This window comes from Pipistrellus hanaki (genome assembly GCF_964339955.1).
Source record: "Pipistrellus hanaki genome assembly, chromosome: 2".
NCBI classification, from domain to species: domain Eukaryota; kingdom Metazoa; phylum Chordata; class Mammalia; order Chiroptera; family Vespertilionidae; genus Pipistrellus; species Pipistrellus hanaki.
This window is the reverse complement of record NC_140504.1, coordinates 148,578,958-148,603,782: the sequence shown is the minus strand read 5'-3', so window position 1 is coordinate 148,603,782 and position 24,825 is coordinate 148,578,958. Positions and strand designations below refer to the sequence as shown.

Genomic DNA, 24,825 nt, shown 5'->3' with positions numbered 1-24,825 from the left:
CAACACCTATTCTTCCCTTCCCTTTATATTTCTCTGCTCTCCTGAAAGTCTACAGAGGATGCGTGAGAAGCTTCTGTAGAATTTCAGGAGCATGAATGAGCAGAGCCAAGGTGAAACACATTAAATATACAACAAGAAAAGAGAGGGGATGGGGCGGGGAAGTAGTACAGAACACCAAAGCACAATAGCATGAAAAGGAACAGCGGTAGCACTAAATAAAAAAGGAACACTATGACCAAGAAAGCCAAGGAAGAGGGCAGATGGAACAAACAGCCCCAAAAAACAAAGAAGGGGACACACAAAGGGTAGGAGAAAAGCAAGAGACCAAGAGTATTTATGTTTGGATGACTTTGACCCCAGTAAGACAGCTGACAATAGATCTGGCCTGCACATCTGCACGTGATAAAATGATCTCAGATAAATAGAGGGCATGTCCTAGAAAATAATTTTTGTATGGGAACATATAAAAATAAACTAAAAAAGGAGAAAGAAAAAAATTGGAAAAGGAAAATTAAAGGGCAAATAAACTCATAAATAAAAATCCAAGAGAATACTTCCCAAACAACACCATTTCTTTAAAAAGTTGGTTTTCAACAATTTATTTTCCTAACTTCCACTAGTCACCCAAATACCTATAAGCCCAAAAAGAGCTCTCAATTTGGAAGTCAGAGGAGCCTGTGAACGCTCAGCAGTCATTTTTGCCATCTCTTCTATTGGATTTCTCTGAAATTTCCCACATATCTTAATGTGGGAGTGATGATTGAATCAAAGGATACTATCATCACCATTTTATCTCCAGGAGCCATAAATCCTAATTTCTGATCTAGATCTTAGAAACAAAGGGATAGGGCAGACACATATTAAGAGAAATTAATTGGCATGTCTTGATTATAAATTAATATGCTTGCACACATAAGCTTTTGCCACTTTAAATCTCAGGATGAATGCCACTTATGAGCAATTTAAATTCCAGGAACTGTTCAAATTTCTAACACATTTGGTGTTTCCATCCAGGAGAAAATTATGCAGACATTAAAAATAGTATTCTCAAAAAATATTTAAATAAATGGGAAAGTATTCATGATGCAGGTTTTTCTAAAAATGCTACTCAAGAGAAACCAAGATGGTGGCATAGGGTAGACACCCGAATGCAGCCTACCACAACAAATTTGAATTTAGAACTGGAAAACAGGGGAGGCATTGCCCTAAAGCACTGGACGGCTAGCTGAGAGAAGGCTCTGCCATCTGGGAAGGAGAGAGAAGGCACGCTGAACCTCAGGAACAGTGAAGGTACGGAGAACTGTGCGTGCAAAAAGGCGCTGGCTTACTCCTGGTGCGCGAAGAGAGAGGACCAGACCCAGATTGCTGCTGACTTACTCCCGGAATGCAGAGAGGGTGGGCCCAGCTGAGTTAGCTGCTGGCTTACGCCTGGCGAGCAGAGAGGGCAGACAGCTAACACGCGGCTGGCTTTCTTGTTCGAGAGGAAAACAGAATCACCCTATTGCTCTGATAGACAGCAAGTCCGGGAGAGGCCAGACTGTCAGGGAGTGGGCAGAGATCTCTCGGAAGTGTGTGAAGCCAGAGGCCATTACTATGGGACTTGGGGAGGAGTTGAAGGGAAAACAAAGCTTGTCTGCACCAACCCAAGACTCCGCCCCATCCAAGCTGAGCACAGAAGCTCTCGCAGAGGCTGGCTTTCTCTAAGGAGGGACTGGCCAGAATCCAAAGCTTGTCTGCGCCTTTACCAAAGAGGTGTGCGCACCTGCAACCAATTTTCCGAAACTCACCGCGAACAGGACTTTTCTAAGGCGAGACTGACAGGGAACCAAAGATTGTCTGCGCCACCCTGAGACCCCGCCCCATCCAAGCGGAGTACAGAAGCCCTCCTAGCTGAGACACTGCTAATCCTCATAGCCAATTGGCTTGGAGATCAACGCTTCCCAGTGATACCAACAATAAGCAAGGCTTAACAACAAGACTGCACACACAGCCCACCAAGGGCTACACCAAGACTGTCCACCGCAGGTAACTGAAAAGGCTGTGCTACTGGGCTCTACCAGAACACCTAGCACACAAAACTACTCCATCAAATAAGGGAAACAACTAAAATGCTGACAAGAGGCAGGACACTAAGGAAGGAGATGGAGAAAAAGAAAAGATTGGATATTGAGTTCAAAACTACAGTTAAAAGATTATTCAAGAATATCCTAAAAAAAAAAAGGCCAATAAAATAAATGAGACATATAAGGATATGAAAAGGGAGCAACTAGAAATAATAAGGGATCAACTAGAAATGAAGAAAACATTGTCTGAAATAAAAAATATTACACAGAGTCCTAAAAACAGACTGGAAGATTGCAAAAATCAAGACAAAGACTTAGAACACAAAGAGCCAGAGGACACTCCTCCACAGAAGCAAGAAGATAAGAGAATCCAAAAAGTTGAAGATAGTGTAAGAAACCTCTGGGACAATTTCAAGCGAACCAACATTAGAATTATGGGGATCCCAGAAGAAGAGAGAGAGCAAGATACTGAAAACATACTGAAAGAAATAATGACAGAAAACTTCCCCCACCTGGGGAAAGAAATAGACTTACAAGTCCAGGAAGCCCACAGAACCCCCCAAAAAAAGGAATCCAAGGAGGACCACACCAAGACACATCATAATTAAAATTCCAAGAGCAAAAGACGAAGAGAGAATATTAAAAGCAGCAAGAGAAAAGCAGGTAGTTACCTATAAAGGAGCACCCATACGATTGGCAGCTGATTTCTCAACAGAAACCATGCAGGCCAGATGGGAATGGCAAGAAATATTCAAGGTGATGAATAGCAAGAACCTACAGCCAAAAATACTCTACCCAGCAAAGCTATCACTCAAAATTGAAGGCCAGATAAAGAACTTCACAAATAAAAAAAAGCTAAAGGAGTTCATCACCGCCAAACCAGAATTATATGAATTTCTGAAGGGGGTTATTTAAGAAGAGGAAGAAGATAAAGATAAAAATTATGAACAACAAATATGTAACTATCAACAAGTGAATCTAAAAAACCAAGGGAATTAAAAAATCTGATGAACAATATTAACTGTTGAATATAATAGAATCAGAGGTATGGAAGGGGAGTGGACTGACGATTCTCGGGGAAAAGGGGGTGGGGGTGCGGAAAGAGACTGAACAAAAACTATGCACCTATGGACAAGGACAATGGGGGATGGGGAAAGAACAGAGGGTGGGGTGGGAACCTGGTGGAGGGAGCAATTGGGGGGGAGAGGAGGGAAGAAGAACACATTTGTAATATCTGAACAATAAAGATTTATTTAAAAATAAATAAATAAAAATGCTACTCAACTTTGTATGCCATAGCATCCCAATTATTTAAAATACATAGGCATAAATAGCTTCTTTAGAAAAATTAAATTAGGTCGATGTTGCATAATACAAGCAGTCTGTACTCACTGTAATGGTTATTAGTTATTCCATCAACAACACTAAATTGCTCATCTTCTGTACCTTAGTATGTCCAGTGCCCATATCACATACTAAATAAATGTTTGCTAAACAAATTAATGAAATAACAAATGAATAAAAAAAGACAGAAAAGACAGCAAAGAAACAGAAAAATGATTTAAAGTTGTTCTCTTAGTAGTGTTTTGATAGGATTTTAATTTTCTTTTTAAAAAATCTGTTAAAAATTCTGAAGTGATTTCCTTGTATAATTATAAAAAGCTAAAGTAAAAAACAAAAGTTATAGTAAATGAAGTCAATCTCCAAAATGTAGCTATCATATAAAATGCCTACAAGAGGCAAATCAATTGAAAAGACAGATTAGCAGTTGGCTAGGGCAGTGGAATGGGACGTGAATGCTAATGGAATTTCTTATCTTGTTGAAATGTTCTAAAATTAAGTTATAGTGATGGTTATACAATGCTATAAATATGCTAAAAACTATTGAACAGTACATTTTAATTTTTTTGTTTGTTTTTGTTAATCCTTACCTGAGGATATATTTCCATTGATTTTAGAGATAGTGTAAGGGAGGGAAAGAGAGAAACTTCGATGTGAGAGAGACATCGATTGATTGCCTCCCTCATGTGCCCCAATTATTGGGCCAGGGATTAGACCTGCAACCCAGCCCTTGACTGGGAATTGAAACCAAGACCCTTCGGTTAACAGGACGATGCTCTCACCACTGAGAACACCAGCCAGGGCTGAACTATACATTTAAAACAGAATTATATTAAGTGTAAAATATATCTCTATAATACTGTCTAAGTTATTTTAGGTATTTTCAATATTAGTAAAATTTATTTTATTATGAGCTTTTGAAAATTTTGAGGGTTCTGGGTCTGGCAGCTATGCAGCCCCACCACTTTCTGCACACCCTTGTGCATAAAGGTGCTAGCAGGCCTTATGTAGCCTGTGATGCAGAAAGGTGCCTAGCAGGCCTTATGTAGCCTGTGATGCTCAGGTGCTTCATGGAGGAACCCTACATCTCCTGTGGGCCTCATGCTGGGAAGCTGGTCATGAGTAGATGTTACCAATCAAAACAGGACTTTGGTTGCCTGGCCAGTGTTGCTCAGTGGTTGGGTACCAACCTATGAACCAGGAGCTCATAGTTTGATTCCCAGTCAAGGCACATGCCCATGTTTCAGGCTCAATCCCCAGTAGGGGGAGTAAAAGAGGCAGCCTATTAATTATTATATCTCATCATTGATGTTTCCATCTCTCTCTCCCTGAAACCAATAAAATTGTATTTTCTAAAAAGGAAAGAAAGAAAAAGACTGTTAAAAAATAAAATATTTGAAAAAACAAACAAACAGGGCTTTGGCTGATGGACCTTGCACTCCAGTAAAGAGACAGATTATACCTGTCAAATGCATGCAGCTCACTGACTTTATCCTCAAGTGCTACACAATGTCCCTTAGAGGTATGTTTGGTAAGCCTGGCAGAAAGCAGATATCAATACAAAACAGGCCACCACGGAATAGGCAAAGAAGATTCAAGCCAGAGAAAAGAAAGCCAAAATGCAGATTTCAATCTTTTTAAAACCATGAAGGCGAAGAAATGGAAGATCCCAATAATCAAGTTTGAAGTTAGAAAGCTTCAAAAGGCAGCTCTTCTGAAAGCTTCTCCTAAAAAAAAAAAAAAAAGCATCTACCACTAAAGGCACATCTGCAGCAGCTGTTGCAAAGGTTTCAGCAAAAAAGGTGGCTGCTGCAGACAAGAAGGTTCTCACTCAGAAAGCTGCAGGCTAGAAGGCAGCACCTCCAAAAGCTCAGAAGGCTCTGAAAACTCCAGCCCAGAAAGCACCTGCTCCAAAGGCATCTGACAAGAAAGCATCATATATAATGAAGAGCTAATATGCAAATTACTGTCACACCCTCACGTCATCACAATCCATCACCAGGAGGCTGTGTGTGCAGTGGGTACACGTGGGTGGACAGGGCTGCATGCATGGCGAAGCGTGTGAGAGTGGGTGGGGACTTGATACTGTGTGTGCAGCGCGGAGGCAGGTCCCAGCAGCTCCGTACAGCATGGGACTACCTCTTTGGGGCAATCTATCGAAGAGCCCTGAATGGGTAGGCAGGGCCTACCTCTTTGGGGCAATTGATTGCAGGGCTCCCACACTGTGAGAGGACACAGGCCAGGCTAAGAGACCCCCCCACTGGCAAGTGCACAAATTTTATGCACTGGGCCTCTAGTAAGAACATAAAAGGATATTATAAAAGAATCAGTGACTTTTGAGGGATCAATGGGCCACTCTGTACTCTGTGGTGCAGAGGGCCATGTACAGGGAGGTGATGCTAGAGAATTATGCAAACATAACTTCCTTGGTGGCATTTTCATTTCCAAAACCAGATCTGATATTCCAGCTGAAGCAAGGGGAAGTACCATGGGGCCTAGACAGTCAAGGGGGAGAGGCCCCAAGAGGTATCAGCACAGGTGGTAAAACTAACACTGGGAATGAGGAGCAAACTCCAAAGCTGAACATTCCTAAAGAATCAGAGTCCTTCCGGCTCATAGCAGAAATGCAGCTGGGGGATGCCTCCCAGCACCATCACTTTAAAGGTAGCTTAGAGAAGCCACTGCTGTATGACATGACAGAGAAAAAAGATTTCACAAACTTCACAGTCCAGGATTGCAAATTCACCACCATCAAAAGAGAAGGGATAGCAAGGAAAGTGGAAAGAAGCAGTGGTGTCATCACACAGCTCACCACCCAGCCAGGCCCCCTATAAAATAGGTGTGTTATAAATGTGGTGAATGTGGCAGACATTTCAATCAGCCTTCTACCTTCACCCACATCAGGGAATTCACAATGAGAAGCCCAACAAATGCAAAGTTTATGGGAAAGCCTTGAGATATGACTCAAAACTGTCACAGCACCAGAAAATCCACAATGGGGAAAAACAACACTTATGTCAGGAATGTGGACAAGCCTTCAGTCAGAATCCCCACCTCCTTTAGCATCAGAAACTTCATGATGGAGAGAAGCCCTATGAATGTAAGGACTGTGGGAAAATCTTCAGCTACAATTTAAACCAGTGAAGTCACTCCGGGGAGAAACCCTTTAAATGTAAGTATTGTGGGAAGGGATTCAGGTGTAGCTATCAGTGCATCATCCATGAGCGAGTTCACACTAGAAAGAAATCTTATGACTATAAGGAATGCAGCAAGGCCTTCTGCTGGAGTTCAGTGTTTCTCCAGCACCAGAGGTTCCACCTTGGGGAAGAATTCTATAAATGCAGTGAATTTTGAAAAACTTTTAGTTGTAGCTCCCGTTTTATTATATATCTGAGACTCCACACTGGGGAGAAATTTTAGGAATCTGAGGAGTATGGGAAGATGTTTAATCGGACAATAATCTTGGCTCAGCATCAGTGAGTTCACACTGAAGAAAACATCTTATGTGTGTAAGGTGTGTGGGAAAACCTTCAAATTGAGCACAAGTTTCATTCAGCATCAGAAGAAACCCTCGCAGGTCCAGTCCTCTCACCTCTGCCTTCCCCACCTGAGAACTCTGACCAGTATCCATTTGTAAGGCTACTTCTTTCCTCTGTGCTGCTCTTCATGCTGCCCCCTCATCTGAGATGTCTAGGTCACCTGTCCAAATAGTGCATTTCTTTCAGAATCTTGCTTCTGGGAAGGCATCAGCTCATAGCCTAAACCCTTAGTCTCCCCTCCCTGTGAGCTCTCTTGTGTTCTCAACTCTCATGGTGCCCAGTGTTGTCAGTTTCCATGACTCCAGATAATGTCTTTAGTCATACTCTCCTGGTCTTGTGTAAGTCATTATGGTTTTACTAACTCCATCTCAAGTTCTCACACTTAAGGGCCATGTTTGATTACTCTCTTCCTCCCCTGGTAGGAAATGGTAGTATTTGTCCTTTACAGTGTCCAGTATTGACCTATACCATCAGTCTGTCAGTCTGTACCTGCCTTCTGGTGCTGCCAGAGTTTCGTGTTTGCAGAACATTCTGGGTTTTAGGAGTATGGCATTACAATGAGATGGGCCATCAGTTTAAGAAATGGGAGGGAAGTAATCAAAAAGTATCCTATGATTGCTTTCAGGAGGGCCATTTGGAGGGCCAGCAGTGGGCTCACTGTGAAGAATTTGAGCCTTGGTGAACTTGGTGTGGGTGAACTTGGCCTTTCACACTGATGCGCTCCACAGGAGGAAGAAGAGAAACCTGACAGTGACTTGCTATATAGGTCCTGCCTCAGGAGACTCAGCTCCTGATCAGTTACCATACATGTACTTTCACACATTCTCATATCTACTCCACATCCCCTATGATTAAATCTGAATTTGTGAGTGGTGGTTACTTTTACATTAATTTTATAATGAACTATTTTGGCAACACCAAGAAGAGTTTAAAGGACACTACTTTTACCAGATGTTATAATCTCACTGGTTCGGCCACACTTTCTGTATAGTGGTTACAGAGCCTAACCTTTATCAGAATCACTGCTTCAGGACAGTAATAACAAGGAAAAGTATATAAAGAATTATGTGGCAATACCGTACTAAAAAGTATATGTACACTGCTTATCTAATAAAAGGGTAATATGCTAATTGGACTAGAGACCGAACATCTTCCTACTGTCCAACTTCCTTCTGGACAAAGCTACGGTGGTAGGAGCCATCAGGCCAGCAGGGGAGGGCAGTTGGGGCCATCAAGCTGGCAGGGGAGGGCAGGTTAGGCAGCGATCAAGCCAGTAGGCAGGCAAGTGGTTAGGAGCCAGCAGTCCCAGATTGTGAGAGGGATGTCCGACTGCCACTTACGGCCCACAGGGATATCCCCCATGTTCCAGACAACTGGCAGTCGGACATCCCCCAAGGGGACCCAGATTGGTGAGGGTGCAGGTCGGGCTGAGGGGACCCCTTCCCCCCACCCCCGTGCATGAATTTCATGCACTGGGCATCTAGTAACACCATAAAATTATGTCTGCAAGGGGGGGCATAGAAAGGCATTTTGGTTTTGATCAGGTTTATTGAAATATACTTTATAGACAGTAAAATTCACTCTGTTAAAGAATAGAGTTTGGGCCAAGACCGGTTTGGCTCAATGGATAGAGCGTCGGCTTGGGGACTGAGAGGTCCCGGGTTCGATTCCGGTCAAGGGCATGTACCTTGGTTGCGGGCATATCCCCAGTAGGGGGTGTGCAAGAGGCAGCTGATCGATGACTCTCTCTCATCGATGTTTCTAACTCTCTATCTCTCTCCCTACCTCTCTACAAAATCAATAAAATATATTTTTTTAAAAAAAGAATAGAGTTTGGGTGAGTTTTGACAAATAAATGTAGTTATGTAAACAAAATATAAAAATTTCATTACCCCCCCCCCCAAGTTCCCTCGACACAGGAGAAATTTAAATCATTGGTGGAATGTTTGGGATTTTTCTTTATTTTCATTCATTGATAAGGTTTTTGCAATACAGAAAATTTAGGAGAATAAAAACAGCAAACTAATTTACCTAGCTGTAGTCAAAGCTTCCAAAACATACAAAGATCCTTGATCTAGAATCATGCTAAGAAAAGCAGTCAAGCCAAAACCAGTTTGGCTCAGTGGATAGAGCGTCAGCTTGCAGACTCAAGGGTCCCGGGTTTGATTCCAGTCAAGGGCATGTACCTTGGTTGCGGGCACATCCCCAATGGGGGGTGTGCAGGAGGCAGCTGATCAATGTTTCTCTTTCATCGATATTTCTAACTCTCTATCCCTCTCCCTTCCTCTCTGTGAAAAATCAATAAAATATATTTTAAAAATTAAAAAAAAAAAAAAGTAAAGCAGTCAATATGTGGAAAGGGACAATGACTGTGGTGTTTTTTTTTTTTGTCATATTTGTGACACACATACATATATGGCTGACCATCTTCATTACTTGAGGGTCTGCTCCAGCGAAAGAAGAAGAATGAGAAAGACACTGTGCCCAGAAAAATAGGGGTCCATTGTGGGAAAACAGTTAAGAGTCAAGATGATAGTTGTGTAGCAAGCCTAGAATCTTGTGTCCTTACACCCAGGGGAGTTTGTGAAAAATAAGGGGATCATGAAGTCAAGTAGTGGAAAAGAAAAAAGCAAGTAGGAATTTTTTTAAAGTTGTACAATAAAGGAAACGTAATCTTAGGTATAGCATTTGGCTCTGCAGTGCACAATGGTTACACCATAGAAGGCAAAGGTCATTCTGGGTTGTTGGAAAAACTAATGGCAGAGAGATATTATTGAAAAACATCTGGCCACAGACTCCCCTTGCCCTGGTGCCCAACTGACTTTGGGTTTACTTCAGGGACAAAAAGGGCCCAGAATTTATGAACATTTCTTTAAGCACATACATGTGTGTGCACGCACGAGTGTGTATGTGTGTGTGTAAAAATTCTTATTAGCTTACCTTCAGTAAAAAAGTATGGCTCACAGAAGATGAGTTTCTCTGATACAGAGGCCACTCTAGTATCCTCTGTGGGCAACACAAGCAGCAGCTGCCAGAGGTACACTGGCACCAAGTAAATCCCTGCTGAAACCTGCTGCATCTGTTCCTGCTCTCCATGATTGCCAATAAATTTTGTTAAATTTCTCTACTTAAATCTTATATAAGCATATGTAAGTGTTGCATTGAGTTTTCTCAGGGCATTTGTCATTTACAGCAGTGATAATTTTGCATTGTTTGCATTTGTTTCAGATTTCTCTTGTTCTTACTCTTTTTTTGCATAAAGGTTCAGACAAATGGACATTAAATATATGTATGTTTGTTTGTAGGGTCTTAACTGTATAGTATGTAACATATTCCTAAGGAAACAATGAATAAAGATTACTCAGGCACACTGTGATAAATGAAATGGCCTTGCTGTTTTACCATTATTGTCAAATGTGAAAACAACTGTGTTTATCTCAATGAAAAAAATGTTTTGTCTTTATTGTTGAAAGTATTACATATGTCCCCCCTCCCCACCATGACCTCTTCTAGCCCACCTCTGGGCCCCACCCCAGGCCTTTGCCACCCTATTGTCTGTGTCCCTGATTATGCATATATACATACAGTTCTTTGGTTGATCTCTAAAAATTCTGAACCCACAAACAGGCCTCCAGGGTTATCGCTCTGTATATACCCCTATTTTTTTTCCTTTCCTCATAACATTTTGACAAAAGGCAATAGAGACAATTTTAGCACAAAGTGTGAGACAATCCACATAAGTTATATTTCTTGGCACATAAGTTAAGTTACCTTAAGTAGAAATCCTTCTGGATTTCCTACATTATTATTTGTACCATTCCCCCAACACGCACACACACACTCAACTCTTAACACTAAAACATAAGAAAAATTATTACATATTGAAATGTATGCAGTATATTATTCCACAAACTCATGTAATTGATAGCTATTGCTTCTTTTTTCCTTTAGTTTACATGTCTCTGACCATCATCTCCTAAATTATATATTTGTATCATGTAATAACTCTCCATTCACTCAGCTCTGAGTTATCTAAATATTTCACGATGCAAAACAAAATGGGTAGATAGAGTTTTCTCTTAGGGTGTGAGACATCTCTTTGGATTGCTGAAAGAAAACTCCCTGGCTACCTGCCATTTTCCTTCAGAGACTAGATAATCTCAAGGCAGTTAGTAAGAATGTCAACAATTGAAGGTCACCATGCTAGCTGGACTGGTTCCATCTGGGGGAAAAGACTCTGACAAGGCACAGCCACTAAAATCATAAAGACCCATTATTAAAGCATACCGGGCTGGACACAGAAAGCCATTTTTATCTATATTTTGAAACAACTTTGAATTTCAATCTGACTTTCAGTTTTTAACACCGCATAAAGTCTTATAAATTAGGAGCACTTGGGTATATGATTGTACTTAAAAGATAATAAAGTGATGAAATCCTCAAAATTGGTATAAGTAGATCAATTCCAAACTCATAAACTTATGCAATTTAAGAATACTTTTAAACTTCAAATTTTGAAATTGTGGTGTTTGAGTTACCACACATACTAAATATGAGCCTTTCTATTACTAAAAGACTGAGAGGAGATGGATGGATGGATGGATGGATGGATGGATGGATGGATGGATGGATAAAAATAGAAAAGGTGAGGAAAAGGAAGGAAGGAGTCATGGAGGGAGAGAGAAAATACTGAGCATTCAACTTTGTATTGATAAGCCACATACAAGAAGGCTGCTTATGACAGAAGATAATTTGGTTCTAAAAAACTAATAAAGTAGTTAAGACATAAATTAAAATAGCACCATGATAAAGTAGGGAAGATTGTTTATTTTACATTAAGCTTTAACACATTATGAGCAATTTAAAAACAATAGGCAGGGAGGGGACATATTTTAAGCTTACATTATTTTTCAAATATGCATAATTTACTGAAAAGAAATTCTAACTATCTTATTTAAGACAACACCGTTATGTGTTCAAGTTCACTTGACAGGGAGAAGGGCCAAGGGTTTTAACATTATGACTCAGCAATATATTCTCAAGCTGAGTTTCCTGACACAGGATCACAGGGGCTGAAACACAACAATATCCAACCCATTAACAGAAAAGCCATTAGAAACTCAAAATGTGATATATGCACAGCAATAACTCCGCTTACCCTTACATAAGTACATGAAAGATAAACACATAAAAGTAGAGAGTAAGGGTAGCACCCAAATTTCAGACAACATGATAGCTACACTGAAATATTGCCTTGAATGTGTAGGAAAAGCAACCACATAATCATTCTTTTAAATACTATTCACAGATAACCTAGTTTAAAATATCAGCAAAACAAGAAAAAGTCTAAGAGCAGAGAAATAGTGTGAATTCTGGAACTACATAAGCATTGGAGTGATGTAGAAACAGAGCTGATGTATGTATCAAGGGTCCTGGACATTCTTCACTCTATGAAGCTGGAGAAAATCACAACTTTTCCAAGTTTCATTTCCTCTTCTGAAACATGAAAATCTGCCTGACTAGCCTTTTGAGATGGTCAAAGAGCAAATACTTATGAAAATGTTTTAAAAGCCATTTAGTACTACAAAATATCAAGTATCATACTCGGAACTTAAGAATAGGTTAAGAGTACATGAGAACTTCCTGTATTTTATATCCAGATGTCTTTTTTTCTTTCCTGGTCTAGTACCTTTTGGGGGAAAAGTGATTCTAACATAGTTTGTTTCTGCTTTTCCTTTCAAGATTCTTCACAATCAGCAACACCCACCATTTAGAATGAGAAATGAGAAAAACCTAGATAAAACTAGTTGTAATCCAACCATGCTTCCCAAGATCACCATGTTTAAGGTTCTAAGGTGAGCTTAGCTGCAGAACTTGAGCCATGCCTCCTCCTCCAGTGGGAAAATAGCTCACCACATTCCTCCTCCCACCCCACCATCACTCAGGCATTAATTGGCAATAGTGGTGGACTGACTCTAGCACAAGAACGTGTGGGGAATTCTCTCTCCAGTCTGGTCCTCTCTCTACTCACTAGTCTTATGTTCATATATCAGAACCTGTCCCAAAACAACCTAAAACTAAATATTCTACCTCCAGAGCTTAAAAATGATTTTCTTATTCTGAACAAAAAGCTTTTGAGATAGAAGATAAAAAGAAGGAACAGCATTTATTTCAGTAATTTAAATTGCACTTCCTTCTCTTGTGGATGCCTGGGTGTCTGTTCATCTCCTACTCTGTTCTTCAAAGGGTGAGTCATCCACATTGAGGGAAAACGGGGAGGGCTGCTTTTGAAAGTAGAAAGGGGGAAAGGTAATCAGTGCCTGGTCGTTTGGTTCATCTTTAAGCCCTAAGATTCGTTAGCAGATGGTTATGATAACCCAATGTAAATACAAGTGCAAACTAGCACATATTGAGCACCTACTATGTGCCAAGACTTAAACTACATTTCTGTATATGGATATCACACGGCCAACCTCATTTACAGATGATAAAAATAAGGACTATCTCGGTAACAATAAAAAAGATCCTAAATGATTGCCCAAACTCACTGGAGAGAAAATACTTCTTTTCCCATTGTTTTCTGTCTAGCAATGGTGAGTGCATAATAGTAGTACTAGCATGTGCCTTTCGGATAGCAGGACACATAGATAAGACTCTGAACACAGACAGACCCAAGTTCAAATTCCTCCTGGGTTCCTTGGTCGTGTAATCTTGAACGAGCAACTTTTACCATTTTCAGTATACTAAATAAGCAATTATTTTATAAAAAACAAACAAACAAACAAACAAAAAACCACAGCTAAGACAAATAAGCTAGAAGAGGAAGATGTTACTCTAATTATTCCCTATACATTTTTCTAAGTCAGTGGTTCTCAAGTGAGGGCTATTTTGCACCTCCTCCCACCCTCCGCAAGGGACATGTGTCAATATCTGGAGACATTGCTGATTGTCATGACTGGGGTGGGGAGTGCTATGGCATCTGGAGGTAAAGGCCAGGAGCTGCTAAATCATATTGCAATGCACAGATAGCTCTCTATAAGAAGGATTATTTTATACAAAATGTGAATAGTGCCAGTTTTGAGAAACCCTTCTCAAAGGGAATAAAATATTCAAAGTTGAAAGCAGATAAAGTTGTTGAATTCAATTTTAGCAAAACCATATTTTACTTATTTAACAGAAACATAAGCAGGATAGTATATAGACAGAGCTAAATGGTCATGCACTTTAATCCAGTTACTTCACTTTTAGGAATTTACCCTTGTGAAATCTTAAGAAATGCATTAATCTATAGTGCACTTATAATAGAAAATTTAAAATAGCAAATAGTCTATTGATTATAGGAAAGGTGACTACAAATTTGTGTTCCAAATGGGATAACTCTGGGGATGCTTTAATAATTTCCCCAGGATAATAGTCATAAAGAAGGACTTCCCTGGGCAAACCAGAATATATGGTCCCAAGGTAGTGAGGCAATAGGGAAATAAAGTATGCTACAAACTCATTATGAAATGATGTGTAGCCAGCAAAAATATTTTAAAGCATATTTAACTGCATGGTTAATCAATTATATAATACTAGAGGCCCAGTGCATGAAATTCATGCACTGGTAGGGTCCCTAGTGGCTGCTGGCTGGTGGTTAGGGCCTCCCTCCAACCCCCCCAGTTAGCCTGTCCCCTGGTTGAACTCCCAGAAGAACTCTGGTTGAAGGGACAATTTGCATACTATGCTTTTATCATATAGGATTAGCTGTAAAATGCTGAATATAAAAATCAAATTTTATAATATATATCCTTTTAGGCTTTGAAAAAAAGAATGGGAAGAAATACATCAAAGTGTTAATTTTTAATCACAATGTAGAAACAGACCTGGGGAAACAGGACAACAGAACAAATACACTATTGGGCTAAACTATATGAACTTGCCATGATTCAGGACAACAGAACAAATACACTATTGGGCTAAACTATAATATATGAACTTGCCATGATTCAATTTTATGCTACAAAAATATTTTCATATGAAATTGTTCCTGAATCCTTTTTGAGACAATAATTTAAAACCTCTCTGCTTTTGCATCAGGTATACTCATTCTTTAAATCCTGCCTTTAACATGCAAGTAAGAAAGAACAATTGCTACCTCTTTAGAAAATGTGTATCACTAAGGGTGCTGTGAGACTGTATGCTTGTGTCCCAAAATTCACATGTTGAAACTCTAATCCCCAATATGCTGGTAGTTGGAGATGGAGCCCTTTAAGAGGTAATTGGGTCATAAGAGTGGAACCCTCATGATGAATTAGTCTGTCTGTCTGTATCATGTGAGGCTATAGCTAGAAGGACGCTGTCTACAAGAAGCCAGTAAAGAAGCTGCTGACAAATTCTGAACTTCCCAATCTCCCGAAATGTAAGAAATACATGTTTGTCCGTTACGCCATCCAGCTTATGGTATTCTTGTTATAGAAGCCCTAACTGATTAAGACGAGGGATTTCCAAAGCCAGGAACAGCCATTCCTCCAAGCTCCACTTCACATAAGTACATTCCCTCAAAAATAAAAATAAAAGTTTACTGGGTTGGGAAGTTCTTTTGCTAGAACTTCTATGCAACTTCATAATGTCGTCCTTTTCCTAGTAAGAGCCAGATGTAACATACTTTCACACATAGATAGAAAGCCAAAATAATCGTTAAAAATGACCTACATTGGAAGATTTGGTAACAAAATACCAAAAGAAAAACAACTTAATCCTTTTTAGAAAGAGTTTCTAAACCTAAGAATGAATTATTGGCTTTGGACAGCACTAATCCTAGAAGAAAGAATATCTGCTTCTACATGAGAATTCAGATTTCTCCATTTCTTTAGCACCTATTGATTGGCAACATGTCCAAGAACAATTTTACTTCTCTCGTTTTAAATTGATTTATATTTTCAGCCAGACTGTGCTTTCTGAGAGCACTGAGGCAAAGAATTCATTTAGTTTTATTTTTTTAATGAATGTTTACAAGAAAGTCTCAGTCAACGGAGTACCCTTGCTATCCATTAGACATCATTCCAGGCTGTTCACTGACCTTTTGTGTCCCATGTAATATTGCAGCACTTTTAGTCTTACAAGAAATGTTTTTGTCATTTTCCACCTTTGCCCTTTCTGCATTTTTAAATGCCAAATGTCACTCTGTAATTTCTCAGAGTCTCTTTTGAACTTGACATGCATTGTGTGCCTCCCGTGCCCTTAATTACATTTTGCACTTTGGGGTTGATCCATGATGGTCTTTTCTAATCCTGCCATATTGATTGCTGTACAGCAAACCTCCTCCCCTCAAAAAACTGTCTTTCTTTCCAATGCTGAGAGCCATTAAATTATTTTTTTCTTTCTTTCCAATGCTGAGAGCCATTAAATTATTTTTTTCTACCAGTCCTTTCCAGAAAATCTCAGGCTCTCCATAGTTATGCAACTAAAACCTATTCACTAGAATCGTAATTACTTCTCTCTCAACATTAACTCTGTACTCAAGTCTGATAAAGAAACCGAAAACATATGTGTCAAGAGCAGAGAATACATTTTCTGTTCTAAAGAACAGTTCTAAATCAGGAGAATATTTAGGAAGCAACAGAAACATAGTTTATATAATAGTTTATATAGATATAATATAATAGTTTATATAGATACCAGAAAGATGAAATAAAGGTTTCTTGAAGACTTATAAAATGGAAAATACTAAAGTAAAGAACCATATAAACAATCTTATAAAAGGTAGAGTAAAAAATTTTATTGTCTAAAAGCACAAGCTATTGAAAATGATATCACTTGTCAAATACAGGCCACCATCTCGTCTTACATAAACTTTTCCAAGAGTTTCCCCATTGGTCTCTTTCTCTTCAGTATTATCTCCCTCCAACCCATTCTCCATAATGTTGCCAGAGTCATTAACCTAAAATTCAGAACTAATCATTTCTTGGCTAAAGAGATTTTCTATGGCTTTCCATTCCATCTAAAAAATAAAAACAAAAATAAATAAATAAAAACCCAAATGCTTATAAAACCCTACATGTCTGGCCTTACTTTGTTAGCCTCATTTCCAGCCACTTTTCCTGCTTCCCAAATCTGTATGCTCCAAACAAAACTTTCTTTATGATCGTTCTCAGGCCTTTTGTATATGCTTTTCTCCCTATGCAGAATGCACTTTCCTGCCCCATCTCTTCTTAGTCTACCCAAAGACTCCTCATCCTTCATGTCGATGCCTCTTCTTTACCTGACTCCTTAACTAAAAGTTAAGTACCCTTTCTGTATACTACCATGCTTTACTTTATTTCATAGTACACACTATACTATGTTATATTACCTTGTTTACATATCTGCATCTCACTATAATCAGCAAGTAGTATGATGGCAATGACAGTGTTTATCTCTTCTGGTATTCTAGCACCCAGCACAGATCCAGCACCTGATGATGTTTGATATATAATTTATTAAATGGATGTTGTACAAATATTTTTGGGATTGGATTGTCTAGTAACCCAAGGTTTAATTTGAACCTCTAGATCCAATCCTTACTGAAAATCTTTCCAGAATAAGTATTTGCAACCCTTAGCATATATGTTAAATAATGCTCATTAGCAAGTTACTTTTGGCATGTGGGATGATTGCTTCTTTTTTTCTCTTCTGTACAACTATAAGGGTTTGTAGTTGATACAAGCTACCAATACTGTCCAAAATTCAGCAGCTGCTGTTCCCATAGCACCCGTCTACTTCCCTTTGCCTGTTCAGAGGTAGTCTTTCAGCTACTATAATCTCCCACGTAAGGGTTTCCTTGTAAACTGTATCTACCACCACTGTTAGCCTGACAGGGGAAGATCAAGCATCTTAACACTAATTCTAAAGACTGCCAACCTCTATATAGTCTAAGATGAATCAATCTTAGTAAAATAAAAAAAATTGAATTTATTTTAGATGACTTAGACCTTATAAGATCTTAAGATAATTATTTTAGACACTAGAGGCCCAGTGCACATGGTGTCCCTGGGCCTGGCCTGCACCCTCTCACAATCTGGGACCCCCTTGGGGGATGTCAGAGAGCTGGTTCCATCCCAATTCCTGCAGGCCAGGCTGAGAAACCCCACCAGTGCACCGTTAGGGCCAGGGAGGGACCACCCCAGGGCTCAGGGCATGTGTGGCCTGTCTCACTCAGACCCTATCGGCTGGATCCCGGCAGCAAGCTAACCTACCAGTAATAGCATCTGCCCCCTGGTGGTCAATGTGCATCATAGTGACCAGTCAAACGGTCAGAGGAACACTTAGCATATTAGGCTTTTAGATAGATAGATAGATAGATAGATAGATAGATAGATAGATAGATAGATAGATAGATGATAGATAGATGATTGATAGATAGATGATAGATAGATAGATAGATAGATAGATAGATAGATAGATAGATGATAGATAGATAGATGATAGATAGGTAGATGATAGATAGGTAGATGATAGATAGATAGATAGATAGATAGATAGATAGATAGATAGATAGATAGATGATAGATAGTATCTGGGAATTGTAGATTTCAGAATTCAAGAAAAGTCAGTTGTTGCCGACATCAGTTTGGCTCAGTGGATAGAGTGTCAGCCTGCGGACTGAAGGATCCCAGGTTTGATTCTGGTCAAGGGCATGTACCTTGGTTGAGAGCACATCCCCAGTGGGGGGGGTGCAGGAGGCAGCTGATCGATGACTCTCTCTCATCGATGTTTCTAACTCTCTATCTCTCTCCCTTCCTCTCTGTAAAAACAAATATTTTTTTAAAAGAAAAGTCTGTTGAAACTATACTAATCCCCTCTAGAAGTTTCTGAAATAAAAGACTACTTTGTTTAATATATTCTGCTTGATTAAAAGGGTGTTTTCCCCCATCTCATCAAAATTTCTCTTGAAAGTACAGGAAATGCTGTCAACTAAGGGTACAATGAAGATAAACTGAATTAAATCATATTTGAAAGATTTATAAGTTTAACCATTGAAGTAATATTTTCAAAATAAAAATTCCTAAGAAAAATTATATTGATGCCATAAGTTGATCCAAGAATACTTTTATAATTTTGCAAGAATGAAAAATTTTAAATATCAAGAAAAGGGAATAAAAAATAAAGCCTTTGAGCATTTGAAAGAACAGTTCTAAATCAAAAATACGTTCCATGGGTTTATTAACAAAAATTAAGAGTAATGTGGCTTACTACCCAAAGTAAGGGTATCATGAAGAAAGTATTTTCATTCCTCTTACTACTAAGAATAGTAATTATACTGCAATCCTACCCCCCCCAAAAAAAGTGAAATTTAATGTTAAGAATACAGGAGAAAAACTGTATAGTGAATATAAAAAGTGCTATCCAAAATACTGTTGGTAATTTGTTGGTGAGTATCATTTAAGATCAAGTGCTTTCTGAGTTTTAGAATGTGGAATAATCAACCTGTCAGCATTACAATAGGCCATGAATTTTTAAAAAGGGCATTGATAGAAATAAACTATAGAAAAGTCATTTGGACTGTCTTAAATCTAAAACAACCCTAGGTCCCAATGTTTCTGTTCATTTGCTTCTTTTTATTTTTCACTATAAATTTGCTTACAGATATGTCTCACATGTCTCATGACTGTCAGTCACATTTCTGTGTTTCTTCTTTATTCACCCAGTAATTGCTCTCAGTTATACCTCCTGATTGCACTCCTAGCACAAGGTAAACTTTGGTACCTTTCCAGTGACCCTACATATTCCAGTGTGTCCTCCTCATTTCCATCAGACACCATAAGAAGCAACTAAGTCTTGAATGTTTTCCCAGACCAGATCTGACAGAGCCTGAAGACCTCTCCTATGACCCTTTCCATATAAGACTCAGCCAATGAAAGTGAATTAGAAGTGAAGTCACACGCCTGGACCAGTGATGGAAAGGTTGGACATTTGAACAGATAAGTAAAGGGTATTAAACTTAAGATGTGCAACATGGTTTCCTGTCCAGGAATTAGAATATTTTCTAAATCTGGAACCCTAATAATCACAAAGAACTTAATACAACTTTACCAAGAAGCACTCCACAAGATAGTCACATGATAGTGTAACACCCCAAACAAACTGTTTGGGGTGTAACATGAAAGTCTGTTTGGGGTGTAACATGAAAGTTACACCTCAAACAGACTTCCATGATCAATGAATGTAGAAGCAGCTATTAAAAAATAAACTATAGTTTTTCTGTTGGAAAATCAGCATATTAAAAGATAAAAGAAGTCTGGCTATTTAAAAACAAACAACCCCTGTTTAGCTTTGTTTAACCTGGTATTCACCAAACCTTTTTGGTCACTGAATGCTTATTAAAATTCATGAGAACTAGTATCCCATGGAATAGGCTTAAGTTAAAGCTGACATGTTCAGCCATTCATATTTGCTGCTTTGCCTCAATTCCCTAGGGCTACCACATAGGTTGAGACATTGGTCCTGTGATGTCCTACAACAGTGCTTCTTAAACTTCTTTGTGCACAGAACTCACGGGGATCGTATAAAAATGTAGATTCTTCTTTAGTAGGTCAGAGGTGGGACCTGAGAGCCTGCATTTCTAACAAGGCTTCAGGCGACGCTGGTGCTGCTGGTCTTTATCACGTTTTGAGTAACAGGACATTGCAGTAGGAAGATCATCGCCTCTCCAGGCTCTTTATCTTAGCCTTCCTCCTAACAAATCCTCCTAAAATATTGCTTTTAATATACAATATGTCACTTTGCTGGTCAAAAACTTTTTGTGATTCCCTATTCCCTTCAACATTAGTAACTCAACAATAGATATTTATTGAACCTTTATTGTGTGGCAAACAAATTAAGACAGTCCCTGACCTTGCCGAAACCGGTTTGGCTCAGAGGGTAGAGCGTCAGCCTGCGGACTGAAAGGTCCCGGGTTCGATTCCGGACAAGGGCATGTACCTGGGTTGTGGGCACATCCCCAGTTGGAGGTGTGCAGAGGCAGCTGATCGATGATTCTCTCTATCCATGTTTCTAACTCTCTATCTCTCTCCTTTCTTCTCTGTTAAAAATCAATAAAATATATTTTTTAAAAATAAATAAATTAGACAGTCCCTGACCTTATACAGAGGAGAACCGAGTGCATGAGTAAGAAACAATGTGCAGAATGCTAGGAGACAAGACAAGAAGGGAATAGTTAATTTCTTCAGACCTGTTTCCTCATCTGTAAAACAAGGTTTAGACTAGACCAGTGGTATTCCTCTAGTGCACAATCCTACTTGTGCACTCCAGTCACGGATACAGCATCTCCGCCAAGATCAATGAAATGCAGGTTCTCAGTACCCCCTGGAGTAAAACATGGGGTAGCTCCCCAGATGATTCTAACATGCAACCAGGTGTGAGAATCACTGGACTAACCAATTATTCCCAAAATGTAACCCACATTATCAATATCAGTATTACCTAGAAACTTGTTAGAATGTAAATTCTCAAGCCTCACTCCAACCATGCTGAATCAGAAATTTAGGAGTCAGAGTCCAGAAATTTTGGGAGCTGGCTGACTTGAAAACCACTGAATTAGAAGGTCAGTAAATTTCTCCTCAGCTCTAAAATTGTACTATTTTTTTTTACCTCCACAGCCGGTTAAAGGATTTTTGCTTAGACTTTTAGACTGAAAGTATAAACTCTGGAGTTAGACTTCCTAAATTTAAATCACAGCTATTATATTTAATTGCTATGCACTCTTGATGAGGTTGTCTTTGTTTTAGGTCCTTATCTATAAATAAGGATGATAATAGGACCCATTCTCATAGAGCTGTTATGAAAATTAAATGATTGCATATACATAACTCACTTAGCAGAGTGATTTTATTACTCAGTCATTACCATCCTAGTGGGACCTTCCCTGGCCACTCTATCCAAATTTGCAACCCACCCCTACCATTCCATTGTTCCCTCCCCTGTCTTGTTTTTCTTCTTTGTAGTTTTTACTTTCTAAGATATTATATATTACACTTATTACTTTATTATCTGTCTCCTTCCACTAAGATGTAATCTCTAAAAATCAAGGATTTTTCCATTTTGCTAAGAGTTGTATCCTTGGTTGGTATCTAGTATAGGGATTGACACAGTAGAAGTATTCAAAAAAGTATTGATGGGATAAAGGAGTGAATAACTGTTAACTATTATCAATATTACTAGAGGCCTGGTGCACGAGATTCATGCACTGGGGGAGGGTCCCTCAGTCAGACATCCCTCTCAAAGTCCAGGGCTCTTGCAGTCCGGGACCCCTTGTTCCTTACTGCCTGCCTGTCGCAGAGGTGGGAGATGCTGTGAGCCTGGCTTCTGGCTGAGCAGTGCTCCCCCTATAGGAGTACACTGACCACTAGGAGGCAGCTCCTGCATTGAGCATCTGCCCCCGGGGGTCAGTGTGTGTCATAGAGACTGGTCATTCTGCTGTTCAGTCAATTTGCATATTAGGGTTTTATTATATAGAATTATTAGCGATCCAAGTCTTCCCATATTGAAACCTAACAGTTTATACTTCCTGTGTATCATACCAGTTGTTATTATATCTTATTTCATGTCAAATTCCATCCCATACTTTTCTATCTAACTTCAGCTTATTTCTGGCTATGTTCAAGTTCTACCTCTATCTTTTATATTCCCTGATGACTCTAGCTCTCCAGCTTTCTGGATGTCTGTAGTGTTTACTCTCTACACTACACCACTTGACACTTAATTATTTTAATGTCACTGGAATGAGTACTTTCTAAGAAAGTTACTGGAAAAGGCTACACCATCATACAACAATCTCTTCATGAAAAATTAGACAAGAAGGGGGCCCCAAGGGAAATAATGGGAAAAAATTACCATTAATTAGCTATGTTGTCCTCAAACAACAGAAATAGTGCTCTACATTTTACAAAGCACTTTTACACAGATCAGCCTCATCTTGATTAGATGACCTCAAAGACAATGTCTCCTTGCTCTCCAATTTTTTAAATATTTTCAAGTAAAATATGGAGAGAATATTTCTTGAGGTTAAAAATCGAGAACAAGTCATAAGAGAAGGATATGTTGACCCAAGAAGTTGTTGAGTACAGGAATGGCAAAATAAGTGGATTGCTTGACTCTAATCTTCCCATCAACTGGGTCTGGAAGAGGCTCACCATCATCCCCATGCAGCCCTCCAGGCAGGCATCACCAACTGATCAGAGCAGGCAGCAGCAGGACACCTATTTGCCATCCGAAAGTAACCTAACAATCTTGGTTCTAAAAGCAAAGGAAGTTGATGCTGAGAAATTTAAAGTGACTTATCCAGGCACATACATGGTAGCAGGCCAAGACCAGAACCAGCCTCCTGAGTCCTTGTCCAGGACTCTATCCATGCTCTTCCTAATTTATTTCTAAAATTTGGTATTTAAATTTCCATTCTAAAGCAATCATAATACAAGAAGCAAACCTCTGACAGCAAGTTTTCATATTAATGCTCATGAATATAACATTGAAATGAAAAATGACAGCTTTGAGTTGAATGATAGAATTAGTTATTCTGTTATTTTTCAGTTGGGTTTATTTACCTAAGCCTGGAATGTGTCATGACTAGAAATAGATAAAAACAGATTATTTTAATTTCATTATCCTAGAAAAAGGAAGTAGTCTTCATTAATAGGAACTGGGCTGAATCCAGTCCCATAATAACTTGAATCAATTTTTTAAAGGTGACCTTTTTCTCATTAATGGCAAAGCATTATTTTTAAAAATAGCTCAATCACCAAATTTAAATAATAGAAAAAACATATTAATTTGAAGAAATATGAAAAAAGAGATAAGGGAGATAAATAAGTATATCTTTTAATATAAATAATGACCATTTCTTCACCATGGAAATTATATCCACATTTTATTTTAGCTTTTCTTTTACTTTTAAAAAATTATTTTATTTTCCAATTATAGTTGACATATAATATTATATTAGTTTCAGGTGTACAATATAGTGATTAGACTTTGAAGTGATCATCCTGATATGTCTAGTACCTGTCAATATGACACATAGTTATTACAATATTGTTCACTATATTCCTTATGCTGTACTTTACATTCCCATGACTATTTTTACAACAGGCAATTTGTGTTATGCTAAATGAAATAGTCAGAGACAGAAAGGCAAATACCATATGATTCCACTTATATGTAGAACCTGAAAAACAAAATAAATGAATAATCAAAACAGAACCAAACTCATAGATACAGAGAACAAATTAATGTTTGCAAGATGGGAGGTGGTTTGGGAGAATGGGTGAAAAAGCCAAAAAAAAAATTAAGAACCACATTTTAGAATTCTAATTTTTTGAAGCCTCTCTCTAAAACACAAGTTCCAAATATCATAATCACCTTTGTAACTCGGTTGGAATGAAAATGACTTGTAAAATTTTACCTAGCCAATTGATAATTGTCTTAACTCATTTTAGGCATGCTATAATTGAAGCTGCCTTTGGGGAAGAACACCATCTAACTATTAGAAGTTGCCGATGGCACTGTCTGCATTAACCCAAGGAAACCAGGGTGACACCTGGCAGTTCTGTGACTTCACAGAATTAATCCAATTTAGCAGCTATGTTACTTAGTCACAAAGGACCAGCAGTTGGTATAATAGTCTTCCTTTCACCCTGAGAAGGTGAGCCTGACTCATATTTGAGGCGTAAATGAGGAAAGTAGCAAATATACAGAATCTCTTCTCTTCAGTGTGCAGCCTGCTACCAATAAAAAATATATTTAAAAAAAATAAATATTTTTAGAATGGCGTTTTAGCATCTAAGACACCATTCACAAATATGGAAAATCCTTTAAAATACTACTATCCTATATAACAAAAGGCTAATATGCAAATAGACCAAACA

At 38.7% G+C, this 24,825-nt stretch overlaps 1 protein-coding gene and 1 pseudogene across 3 annotated transcripts in view; one reads left to right on the top strand and one right to left on the bottom strand.

Moving 5' to 3' along the window:
- The window catches only part of LOC311617451, a 29,176-nt pseudogene extending 23,817 nt beyond the window's left edge, over positions 1–5,359 (top strand). The window contains exon 3 of the transcript in view: positions 4,820–5,359. The product of the transcript in view is annotated as an uncharacterized misc_RNA (transcript). The remainder of the gene's footprint in view (positions 1–4,819) is intronic.
- SLC44A5 (solute carrier family 44 member 5) overlaps positions 1–24,825 on the bottom strand; it is a 311,252-nt gene that overhangs the window by 220,574 nt on the left and 65,853 nt on the right. The gene's annotated exons all lie outside the window — the stretch shown is intronic.